The sequence below is a fragment of the Lithobates pipiens genome, unplaced genomic scaffold (genome assembly GCF_037356315.1).
Source record: "Lithobates pipiens isolate NorthernLeopardFrog02 unplaced genomic scaffold, aLitPip1_a1.2 Scaffold_16, whole genome shotgun sequence".
Classification (NCBI taxonomy): domain Eukaryota; kingdom Metazoa; phylum Chordata; class Amphibia; order Anura; family Ranidae; genus Lithobates; species Lithobates pipiens.
In genome coordinates this window covers 161,299,686-161,312,569 of record NW_027507748.1, presented here as the reverse complement: position 1 = coordinate 161,312,569, position 12,884 = coordinate 161,299,686, and the positions used below count along the sequence as shown (strand labels likewise).

The 12,884-nt window shown below is 41.0% G+C and overlaps 1 protein-coding gene across 2 annotated transcripts in view; it reads right to left on the bottom strand.

The window, feature by feature from the left end:
- Positions 1 to 12,649, bottom strand: part of SMPX (small muscle protein X-linked) — a 143,799-nt gene extending 131,150 nt beyond the window's left edge. The window contains exons 1-2 of one of the 2 annotated variants that reach the window (XM_077480713.1): positions 12,515 to 12,649; positions 11,860 to 12,182 (exon numbers count right to left, since the gene is read on the bottom strand). The gene's annotated coding sequence lies outside the window, so the exon portion shown is untranslated. The other variant, XM_077480711.1, reaches the window with a different exon arrangement.
- Positions 12,650 to 12,884: the final 235 nt, after the last annotated feature.

Here is a 12,884-nt window from a genome sequence, read left to right as displayed (position 1 = left end):
TCCGATGCCGATTCCAAACCCTATTGAAGTCAATAGAAGCAGAATCTTAGAGATCAATGTGACCTGAAAAAGTGTGTGCCGCTCAGGCTAGGAAGAAAGGGGATTATGCAGATGGTGCATCCACAGCTGCTGTTTGGAGTGCTGACAGGGGATGGAGCCCGTCCTTGCTCCTGCAAGGATACGAAAGAGTAAAGGGTGGCCCCTAGAAGTTGCATATCCAAGATATCCTAGAGAGGTGACTCGGGACAAAGAGGGCAGAGTGAAATGTGTTGGGGCATGGCCTGATTAGAGTCCAAGATGAGGTTGCCACTCTCTTCACCTCTCTAGGATATCTTGGATGTGTAACTTCTAGGGGCCACCCTTTTAGCTTTTGCCTCCTTAGAAATCAATAATGGCCATTTTCTGGACTAATAGGCAAGGGATTGTCAAATGAACGACATGGGGGGTGCTGGGCACTGCCCTGGGGAATATATGCCAAAGAAAGAAAATCTGTACTGGACCTAAAGAATCAGAAAGGAATATAAGGGGAAAACACAATTTTTTGTATGATAATTGTAAGCATTATTTGTTTACATTGCTGCTGTCCACCAGCAATCCCTGGCTGAAAGCCGAATGGGCAAGGCAGGGATGATTCCCTGGTCATTAGTATGCCTGCAGCTGCTGGCTCTCTAACAACCATTCTAGTATATTTATCGATACTAAATATATCACTTCACATTACAGCCATTTGCCAAAAAGGTTTTCCCCAAACCGAGAGCTCATCCCTGTATGCTATAATTTCAAAATGTCTGTTTTATGCAGCGTTCATGAAATAATAACTGGTGATTGTGTAATGATGGTCCTTGTTTAGACACTTTCTATTACAGGGTGACAGCTGACTCCCTACTGTGCCTCTGCAATGTCTCCCTGCAACATGGCCCCTTGGTGGAGACTACAATAGGCCACAGTAACATACATTGTGCATGCACGGTCCACCATTGTTCCTACCAGAAGGCCAGACCAGAGCAGTAATCATGCTGGAAAGAGATCATGTAGAAAGGAAAGGGTAGAAATGGCAGGAGAAAAGGAACAGCACTGATATGCAAAAAAAAAAAAGAATAATGAATGATGTAAGCGGGTGGATGTTAAATGTTTTATTTTACTGAAGTTTTTTTTTACTGTTTTGTAGATGACGTATGTGATTAGCATTATAATAACTATATTGCACTGTATAATTGTGCTTGCTCTGCTGATGTGGCACCCTCTGGGCTGGGAGGTAAAGGTTAACTCTGCTGGCCAGGTTTTCCTGGGCTTTTTGGGGAAGTATCCCCCCCCCCACCGGGGAAAAAACACATAAAAAGGGAGGGAACCACCTCTTGGGGAGGCCACAGTTAGCAAGACAGCCAGAGGTTCGGTTCCAGGTCTCCCCAGCCAAGGGCAGGCTGCTAAGGATATGATCCACTACTTTTGCTCTTAACCACCCCTTGTGGGGGTCCAGTCAGGGTTCAAGAGGTATGGAATCATGCTTGGCCAAATGTCTCTAAGGACTTTCTCACCTATTTAAGGTATGACTACCTCAAGGGGCACCGGTGGACTAATTACGTGGCACTTTAGGTTATGTACAGGAATATGTACTGAAGAAAACTTTGTTGAACTGTTTATTGGTTATCTTTAAACAACTTCAGTAAAAGAACATTTATTGTTACTTGGCCTGGTCTGAAGTTAGTTAAGGACAACCTTAAAGGGGTGCATGCATGCATGGCATATCACAAGAACAGGGTTTGTTGGGGGGCAAGATAAGCTAGAGAAGATGCAGGACAAATTTCTAATGTGCAGTGAAGCTATTTGGAGGAGGCCTTTATTGCCATTGCTAATGACTACAGTAATAATGTTGAGTGCATAAGCAGCCAGCCGGTCAGGAAACAGTGTGACTTTGCAAAAGTGATGGAAGGCCCTGGTAGTATGCTTAGGCTCCTTCCGCATGCAATCAGAACCCCAATACTGGGTCTGACTCGTGGCACATGGCATCCTAGGGACCCAACCTGGAAGTCACGAAAGATGGAGTAGGGCCTCGGGAGAAGAATAAGCATGGTGTTTTATGCAAGTCAGGATTCCTAGTATTCAAGTGTAATATACAAATCAATGTCACTGAGAGTAAGGTGACAAGTTACTGGGCTGGTAGAGTCCAGTACAGGCTCAGCGGTATCGGTTTAGAAATGCTGCGAGAGAAGAATTACGAAATCTAATAAGGAACTGATGTCCATAGTGAACAATGTGAAGTGCTACAGAAGTTGGGCTACGAATTACAAGGAGTTCATTGTGTTCTTATTGAGAGGCATTGCTTTTGAGTTGGAGTACTGCCTTAATGCCAGTCTTGAGTTAAACAGCTGCCTCAGTCTGCTTTTGGGGGCACTAGCATGCGCTCTCTCTGGGTCCCCACATGGGTACAGAAATCCCCACACACAGGGTGAAAGAATTTTATGATACACTTTGCTTTAGCATTGTGTGTAGTTCTACTTTAAACAGTGTTCCTAAAACTCCATTGTTTATTAGCTCAGTGTTGTTCCAAAGATCTAAACTCTCAATTGGACAGTCCAGTTTATAAAGCTACACAGATAGTCTGAACACTGAAGAATCCCTGTTAATCCTCAGTCTTTTAATAGCAATGACTTAACAAAATGCCCCTGCAGACCCACGTGTAGGAAACTGGATCCAGCAAATAATGTATACTGTATTCATCACTTGATACATTTAGATATTTGCTGGCAACAAAATGTTCCATTTGGACAAACGTGAAACATACTTAAGTGTCAGCTGTAGGGAGATGTTTGCCATTGCCCAAGCAAAGTGGTATTATTTTTTTTTATTATATATTACTGTATTTATTTTAACCTCCTATCTGTTTTACACCATGACAATTTTATTAACAAACCAGTCTTGACTCATTTTAAAATTTGCTTTTTGTGAAGGTCATTAAAAGGCAAGCAGAAAGGAATGTAATGTGTGGCAAAGCACTGCTTAGAAGTCATGACTAATTACCATTATGAGTTTTTTTTTTATATTTTCTTTTTATGCTTTTTGTTTGATTAAGACAGTAAATATGGCTGTCACCTGTCCCATTTAATTTAGACGTTACCATTATGGAAAACCTGCACACCTCAGTTTACTTATACCAACAATGCTGACAGGACAATGAATTTCTAAAGAAAAGACATGTCAAATACACATATACAGAAATGCACTTCTTTATTGAAGGACATAACTAGATATCAAATATGTTCCTGTTTTATCAATAATAATAATAAAAAAAATCAAATTAACATATTGAAACCATAATATTATATATTTTGTCACCTAAAATTACATACTGTTTTCCTCCCCTGCATCCCCCTATAGATTTATAATCATGCATTCACACTCTCATGCAGCGCAAAGGGAGCTGAAAATGCTTCCACCAGACCCTCACTTCTTTTGTGCATGCGTGGGCAAATCCTACTCATTCTGAAGTGAGGCTGTCTATTAAGTATCCCAAGGGAAGACTGCTCCTACATATAGAAAGAATGCAATTTTTCTGCACATGTGCACTCTAATCGGAAGATCAGCTGGAGAATTTGAAGTCGGCGTACTTTGGTAAATAAATAAATAACTTGATAAACAACTAAACATACTTTCTTCCAGCAGCTAAGTGAAGAAACATCATCAGCACACCAAGGATTCCAAGTGACTTGCCTAAAGAAGAGGCCCTGCGTGGCTCCGAAACGTTGCTGTATGTTTATCATTTGACCGCGAAAAAAAAAGCTTTGGACCCTTTTGAGGAATCCTTGGTGTGCTGATGGCATTTTCTTCACTTTGATCATCTATGGTTTCCAGCTTATGGTCATTACAGCACCCAGCGTTACTGAACATTCGGTTTCTTAAATGTTTGCATGGGGAAAATTAAGCTTTTTCTTCGACCAGCAGCTAACGCCAATGTGATTCACCCCACATAAACCATATATATAAAATAACAAGAATATAGACTGTCCTGTCTGCATGGGTCACTTTGGGCTACCTAATAAGATTGCGGCAGATGAGTATAAAACTTTAGGGGTTAACTTAGAGGATAACCATACAAACGTATAGTTATCCTTTAAAGGCTTCAGGCTTCAGGGCCATCATCCAGATCCTAGCTTTGCTACCTGATTTGGAATAAGAAGACGCCCAGATTTTCCATGGATGAACACTTGTTTCAAGTAAGTAACTCACTAGATGGTGATGCCATGACCAAGCTATCCAAGTGAAGAAGTGGGCCACACTTTCAATGATATACAAAGTAAACATTTCTAATGTAAACATAGTGGTTGCCATTGTTGATGTCCTATGCCTGGATGTTATAGTGACCCTCTAGCTTTAATACATTGAGTCCCCTAGTGGACCCTCTAGCTTTAATACATTGCATTGCCTAGTCTAAAAACGATGTAAATCACACCTTCTGTAGTTACTTTGAATATTTGCTCTGGAACAGTGACTGAGAAAGTCCTGAAGCCAGAGGGTCAACTCAGATGCCAGACAACTGGACTGATGATAGAGGACAGCAATGTTTCTTTCAGAAAAGGTTAAAGTTGAATTCCAGGCATGATATATTTTTACATGGTTAGACTGGTCCATCTTGGACTAATGAAAAAGTATACTGTATATACTAGTGGTCTCCAAACTGCGGCCTGGGGCCTTTGCTTGCCTTTATCCAGCCCCTGGCGCACTATTCCTCCCACTGACACCAACAATGGGGCACTATTCTTCCAAAATGTACCAATGACTGGGCATTATTCCTCCCAATGTTACCAATGATGAGGCACTATTGCTCCCCCAATTGCCAAATGTGGTGATGAATAATCCCACTAATTCCAGGAAAACACCCACTTCCATTGGACACAGTCCCCCCCCCCCCCCAATTCTGAAGGACAATAAACTGGCCCTTTGTTTAGAAAGTTTGGAAACCCCAGGTATATACAAAACCTGGCCCATGCCTCTGGAAACTGGAAATCAATTCAGTAGACACCACTATTTCAGTAGAGCAGAAGCAAGTGGAGGTCACTGGAATAGCTGTGTCTACTTCAGTGATTGCCAGCTTCCAAGGGCCTTGGCCAGGTAAGGTATATACTGTATATAGTTATATTGGTCCAAGTTGGACCAATGTAATTGTGTAACAATATACCATGCCTAGAATTCTTCTTTGAATACACAGAATATATTTTATGAGGGGGTGGACCATATGTGCTTGCTCAGTATCAGAATGCATGCATTTGCACAATGGGTGATAACCCATCTGATCCCATGATTTTGGGCTTTTTGTAGGCAGAAACCAATGCTGAAAGGTATTAAAGTGGAAGTAAACCTTCCTATCGTTTTCAGTCAAGGAAGCTGCCATCTTGGCCTCTAATAATTCTTCAACTGCCATAATGCTGCACATGTGATCAGTTATGACATCAGCCATTGGATGGTTTGAAAGTTTGGTTGAGAGCACAAACAATGTGAAAGTTAGCATTTCCAGAATGTAAATGTTTTTTGAAACTGGGTTTACTGCCGCTTTAAATGAATGTGCATAAAGGACAGAGCTTCTGAACAGCTGTTATTTTGTTCTTACTATAGATTTAACCATCTCATTAGCAAACATCATTTTACTTTCTGACAGATACTATTTAAGGGATTGGCTAAGAACACATTGGCTAAGATGAAAGGTAAATTGAAAATCTTGTCCACCTCTGATAAGAAGGGAGAGACTAATAGAATTATGTTCTTGCAGTTAAATAGAAAACAACAAACAAAACCAGTACTGGCAAAACCACATAAAGGTAATCTGTAATGTCTTATACCTGCGTACATGCAATAGAATCATAATGTAGTTGTCATGGTTGATGTACTAAAAACAATGTTGAATTCACCTGCATTGTTAACCAGTAGACTATAATTGGATTAAAGTTCAAGACAACGTTTTCAGGGTATAGGCATGAACATGAATACTCAGGCAACCTGAAAAGGTCAGTCCACCAAAAAGCGATATGGTAATCTGGTCATACATGGATCAAAATGTGGGGGGTTAAGCAGGGACCAGTTGAGTTTGGATCCATCTATGGGCAGGCTGATTGTACTTCCATCGATCAACCCTTCTGTACAACCAACCTGTCTGTTTTTTTACATATGATTACTGCCAGCGGTTATAGCCACTAGCAGTAATCAATGTTTTCTGCCAGTCGAGAAGGCTCCACAGACCCGGTTCCGGCAGAACACAATAGCTCTGCGAGAGGCATTGAAACACCCATCAACACTGTGTTGATGGGGTAATCAAGCAATTTTCTTTCCCTTCCACCCAGGGTGGCCATCCCCAGACTGTTCCCACAAAGTTGGAAGAGCATGAAATTGTTCAAAATGTCTTGGTATGCTGACACCTTAAGAGTTGCCTTCACTGGAACAAGCCCAACCCCTGAAAAATAACCCCACCATAATCACCCTCCACCAAATAATTTGGACCAGCGCACAAAGGGTGGAGGAACCTGACTGGCCTGCAGATAGAACATCTTTGGGATGAATTAGAGCAGAGATTGCAAGCCAGGCCTTCTTGTCCACATCAGTGCCTGACCTCACAAATGCGCTTCTGGAAGAATGGTCAAACATTCCCATAGACACACTTCTAAACCTTGCGGACAGCCTTCACAGAAGAGTTGAAGCTGTTATAGCTACAAAGGGTGGGCCAACTCATTAACGTTCATGGTTTTGGTAATATAGTGTATTTGGAAGTCTATACTTTAATGTAATGACTTCTATGTTATTTACAATTTAAAGTGCATGTAAAACTTAACAATGTAACTATTATTTTCTCCCTTTAGGTCTGTTTAACTGCTTGCCGACCAGCTGCCGTCATTATACTGCGACAGGTTGGCACAGCTGCACGAATCGCTGTAGGTGTACATCGGCCACATTAAGAGCTCTAGGGGGCGAGCGAGAGTTGTTGGAGGCCACCCGCGATACCCCCTCAGAGGGCCAGAATGGGGATCTGTCAATGTAAACATACAGATCTCCGTTCTGTCAGGGGAGTAGAGAGAGATCTGCTGTTCCTAGTGATCAGAAACAGCGCTCTCTCTCCTCCTCCAGTCACTACACTCCCCCCCACACTTAGAAACACCTCCCTGGAGAACACTTAACCCCTTGATCGCCCTTAGTGTTAACCCCTTCCCTGCCAGTGACATTTATACATTAATCATTGACTACTTTAAGCTCTGATTGCTGTATAAATGTCAATGGTCCCAAAAAAAAGTGTCCTATCTGTCCGCCGCATTGTTGCAGTCCCGCTAGAAATCGCTGATCACCGCCATTACCAGTAAAAAAAAAAAAGTATAATAAAATTCCCATAAATCTATCCCCTATTTTCTAGATGCTATTACTTTTGCGCAAACCAATCAATATACGCTTATTGCGATTTTCTTTTACTAAAATGCGTAGAAGAATACATATTGGCCTAAACGGATGAAGACAATTTTTTTGGGTTATTTATTTTAGCAAAAAGTAAAAATATTGGGTGTTTTTCGAAATTGCAGCTCTTGTTTTGTTTATAGCGCAAAAAATAAAAGCCACAGAGTTGATCAAATACCACCAAGAGAAAGCTCTTGAGGAAAAAAAAAGGACATAAATTTTGTTTGTGTACAGCGTCGCATGACCGCGCAATTGTCAATTAAAGTGAAGCAGTGCCGTATCACAAAAAATGGCCTGGTCATTAAGGGGGCAAAACCTTCTGATCCTTAAGTGGTTAATATACAATTTGAAGAATTTTGTAATATCTGTTTGATAAATATTAAAAACCCTATTGATCTTGTCACAAATTCAGGTCTGTCCCCTTTCCCTGCATCCTGAACTACAGAACGATTAGCTCTTATTTTTTAAGAAGTGGGAGTGTATGTTCTGAGGGTGGGGGTGGTTGAGCAGTTTAGCAAAAGACAACTGGGCAGGGCTGACACCACTCAGTCCACACAAAAAAAGCTGTGTTCTATCAGCACACAACCGAGTATAAAAACTGAGCAAAATTCTGGCAGATCAACTGGAATTTGTTTGGAGTTTTTTTTAAAGCGGAACTTCACCCAAAAGGAGAAGTCCAGCTCTTCCTCTTCCTCCCAACGCTTTTCTTGTGGGGGGGGCAGGTACCCAGTTTTGACTAGGTGATCTGAGCGGGAGTTCTCCTCCAACCCATCCCCCCCCCCCCCCCCATGCCCGCAAGCTTCAGTTACCGGAAGGCTGCGGGACTATTCACAAAGTGCAGTGCGGCTCGCTCATGCGCAGTAGGCATCCGGCTATGAAGAACCGGCCCAGGTGAGGACGGTGGTGGGTCCTTGGGCAGGTGAGTGTCTGCTTATTAGTTAATTGTATTAAATGTTTTTTTTTTTTATTAATGTTTGACTGGAGTACTGCTTTAAGGGGATAAAACCTGGGAAAATGTGTATGTTTTGTAGAAATCTACTGAACTTTTTTTACTTTACCTTGACGTACAAGTATTGAAATGAATTTGGTGACATTTAATTTAAAGTGTGCAGGAAACAGTTAACCTAATTTCATTTTTCCAAAGCTGAACTACTTTGGAGCATGCAAACTAAGTAAGAACTGACCTAGTTATCCTGCTCAGTGCCTGAAATCCTCCAGTCTGCAAAGACTGCATTATAAACAGAGACCTCTTTATCTATTGTATTACTGACCTTTCAAACTCGTACACACACAACACTGGAATGGTCTACCTGGGCAACATGACATAATGATGCACCATAAGTACCCCAAACATACTCAATGCATAAGCATTATCACAGGGTACTACATACAATTAACTCTGCAGATTGCTAAACGTTTACGGTCAGCATACATGTTACAATTTGAGCATACAATCTTTGCACAATCAACTTTGGATTCACCAAAACTATGTAATATGAGCACCTGCCTAATCTAACTAATCAATTTGTATCCAATCAGCAGTTCCTTGAACTACACATTTTTTGGTAGGTCTGAGGGTGGTCATATAGACTTCCATAAATGGTATATTTATTACCTGATTTATCTCTACTGCTATAAATAATTGATCTATAATCGATCATCCATTTGATCAATATGCCACACACATTTGATCAGGGGCGGCCTGTCCATTAAGGGCGCATGGGCGCTGCCCCCCCCCCCCCCCTATCCTTGCATCCAGCCCCCATGCAGGACACTGGACGCATGAATTCCAATAGGGGGGGTGTTTTTTTTAAGCACTTGATTAGAGCCAGAGGCTCTAATAGGGCTTCAAAAAAGAGTGGGCTCGGGGTGCAGAGAACTGAGCCCACCCAGTTGTGTGACAATAGAGAATGAGTATTCACTATTTTGACACTGAATCTCCTCCCCGTCTGAGACCTGATTCCCCTTTAGCCGAAAAGGAGAATCATTCTGATTGGCCGCCAAGGAGGAGAAAGCCGTGATGCCCACCGCCCATGATGCCCACGGAGGAGAGCAGGGGAAGAAGCCGCGGTGATGCCAACCATCCCGTGATGCCTGCCGCCCGTGATGCTGACCATAGATGGAGTAAGTGCTCTGTACTCGACCAACCCAAGGGGGGAGGTTTGGCTGTGAGTGCACTGTTTGCCGACCCCACCCCAAAAAAATTACCACTAACCACCACTAGTTTTGATCAATGGTTAAGCTACAATTGTAACTTTCAGTCCTGAGTTATTGATCGTATCTCTGTTTCTACCATGTAATCACATAATCTTATAGCTATAATGTCTCTTTTGATCGATTTGGACTTGATGTAGTTCAGACTGATCTGAGTGGATCAGCCAGGGTGGAAAATGATCAATCATTTTGCATTGATCAGCAGCACTGAGATACTTTGGTCGTAAATTAGATCATATTATGATCAATCAATTTATGAGATTGCATGGTGGAACAGAGATACAATCATTAAATTACAATTGTATCTTCCAAATATCGATCAAAATCGACTTCCCTGTGTGCATCATATCAATCGAATGAGTAGACTATAGATCAGTGATTACTATCGGTAGAGAATGATCAGAAAAGAAAATGATCATTTATTGACTTGTGTAAGGCCCCATTAAATTACAATTGTATTTTAACTATTGATCGAAATCCACTCCCCAATCGATTATTTCTATGGGTAGAGATTAATTGGAAAATAATTTATTAATTTATCTGTGTATGGCCACCGTGAGTTAAGTTTGTATTTGAACTATCAATCAAAATCCACTTTCCCCTGTAAATGTGATATATCAATTGAATGAGTTCTCAACTATAGATCGATATTCCCAGCGGTAAGGCTTGATCAAAGAAAAAAATGTGATCATTTTTTTGAACTTTGCATGCCCACCATAAGATACAATCATGTCTTATATATACTTTGAAAGCCACTTCCCCTCCTGGGTCATATCAATTAACTTGGTTATTGACTTTTTTTAGGAGTCTACCGACTAAGCTAGCCAGGCTTTGTTGTTGACTATAGATTGATTATTTCTATTGGAAAAGATTGATCGGAAAATAAATCGATCATTTATTGAGGCATGTATGGCCACCATTTAGTATTATAATACAGAATTTAGGCTGGCTTCAGGTGGTTTTCAGGCATTTTAGCGCTAGAAATAGCATCTAAATAACACCTGAAAAATGCCTCCCATTCATTTCAGTGTGACTTTTCACCCTGGGGCGTTGCGCTTGTAAGACGTTAGGAAAAGTCCTATACAGCGCTCCAAAAATGACCTGCCCATTGAAATGAATGGGCAGCGCTTCCAAAGCGACTGAAAAGCCTTTCGGAAACGCCTTTTTCGGCCGCTAGTGGGCCGCTTTTAACCATCGCTAACGGCCGAAAAAGGAGTTAAAAGCACCCGTGTTGTGGCTTTTCCGAAGTGCTTTTCAGTGAAAAAGCGATGTAAAAGCGCAGCAAAAACAAGCTGCGCTTTAGCACTAATGGAAAAGTAGCTTTATGTAGCGCTAACAGTTTGTGCAGCGGTTTACAACATGAGGGCAAACAGTACTTTTAAGCCCCATACACACTATGAGATTTTCTGCTGATTTTTTTCCTTCAGATTTACCAAAACCGTATACTATGAGGTCAAACCTTAGGAGTTTCAATTTGTATGCAATCAGACAGGCCCTTGCACTACATGGTTTTGGTAAATCTAAAGACAAAAATCTGCAGAAAAACTGATAGTATGTATGGGGCTTTACAATACAATTCACTCAGAAAGGCACTTTGATCGTTTGTAGATTTGATTGATTGGATAATAAGCCTGGATGTGTGGCCATCCTAAAGGAGATTGTACAATCAGATTGTAACGTGTGTGGTAAGCTTTAGTGAACATGCTTACAATACTTTCAATTATCTATCTGTAGGAAATGTCAAGTTTTAGTAGAGAGTGTGCATTTAGAAATGATAACTTATTATATTGTATAAGTGTAAAGTAGTTAAGCATGGTGATAAGCTTAGCGCCATTACTACGGTGGGCATGTGATGCGTTCTGTAACCAATAACGTATCATTGTCAAAAGTTTTGCATTTGCAAATTTTGTATTACTACCATCATATATTACATTGTACAACATAAACATAGTTAACATTGACGTGTGTTTACATAGTTCAAATATATGAATATGTGTGTGTGTGTGTATTTTATATATATATATATATATATATATATATATATATATATATATATATATACGCACACATACACACACACACACACACACACACACATACACATACATATATATATATATATATATATATATATATATATATACACACACACACACACAATATTCATACTAAGTTTCTATGTATAAGTTTCTTGCTATCGTCATAATAGCCCTTGCTTACCTTAGACAATTTTTCCCCCAGAGATGACAGCACAGAACAATTACAGACAGGTTCCACAAGGATTAGCCCCTTTCTTCGTCCTCAGTGTTACCTTCAGTGTTTAGTATTCAGTGCTGCTGATACATATGTTGTGATGAGCTTTGTCTCCGTGTTGTACTCAGTGCTGCCTCAGGGCTGCCAGATAAACCCAATTTGGTATCTTAAGTGCAAAAGGAATTCCTTTCATAGCAAAGGGCTGTTCTTCCTAAATATAGTTGCTTGCATTTGGTCACTGTAGTTTGTCAGTCGTTCGCTCACACCTAACGGTTTGATTTGAATTTCCGCTATGAAAAAAAAAAAAAAGCAGAAAAAAAATAACTTTGCAATCAAGTTTCCTTGTACAAGTAGAGAGCTGTCAGTTCAAACTTCACAGATCAAGTGTTGGTTTGTGTCTGACAGTCCCGAGACATGGATCCTGTAACATGATACTGAAATGGATAATGTCATGGTAACAGATAGAGGACGCTATTGTTATACCTCAATGGATGGCGATCACTGTCTCCAGCAACAAGCCCAGGTTGTGGAAGTAAACATTGCCTTTATATGCATTACGATTTATGTATAAAACACTCCAGGAAGAGTGATCGGCTTAGTGTAGCATATAAATAATACTTACTGTACTTCTAGAACTTCAGTCCCACATTCTGCAGCTTTGAACTCCCAAAGCACCTCAGGCAGCTGCGTATTGCAGCACAAGCTCCTCATAGCAGTCACTGGGGAGGTCTCAGGTATCCGGGAGATAGGTGAGCAGTATACAAATGTCACACCTGGATTAAAACTGCGATACTGAACGTCGCTTGAGCAGAGGCGAAGGGTGAAGGCACTAATCTCCTAATCTGGATTTAGTCACCCTTCACACCGGAGTGTTTTGCTGCTGAAACATTTGAGGTGAAGATTTCTCACCTGAGCGCCGGTTAACACCTGTCACGTTACGCTTGAAAAAAGAACATGAGCTTCTTTGGAGCGGAACTGCACATTTCGGTCCA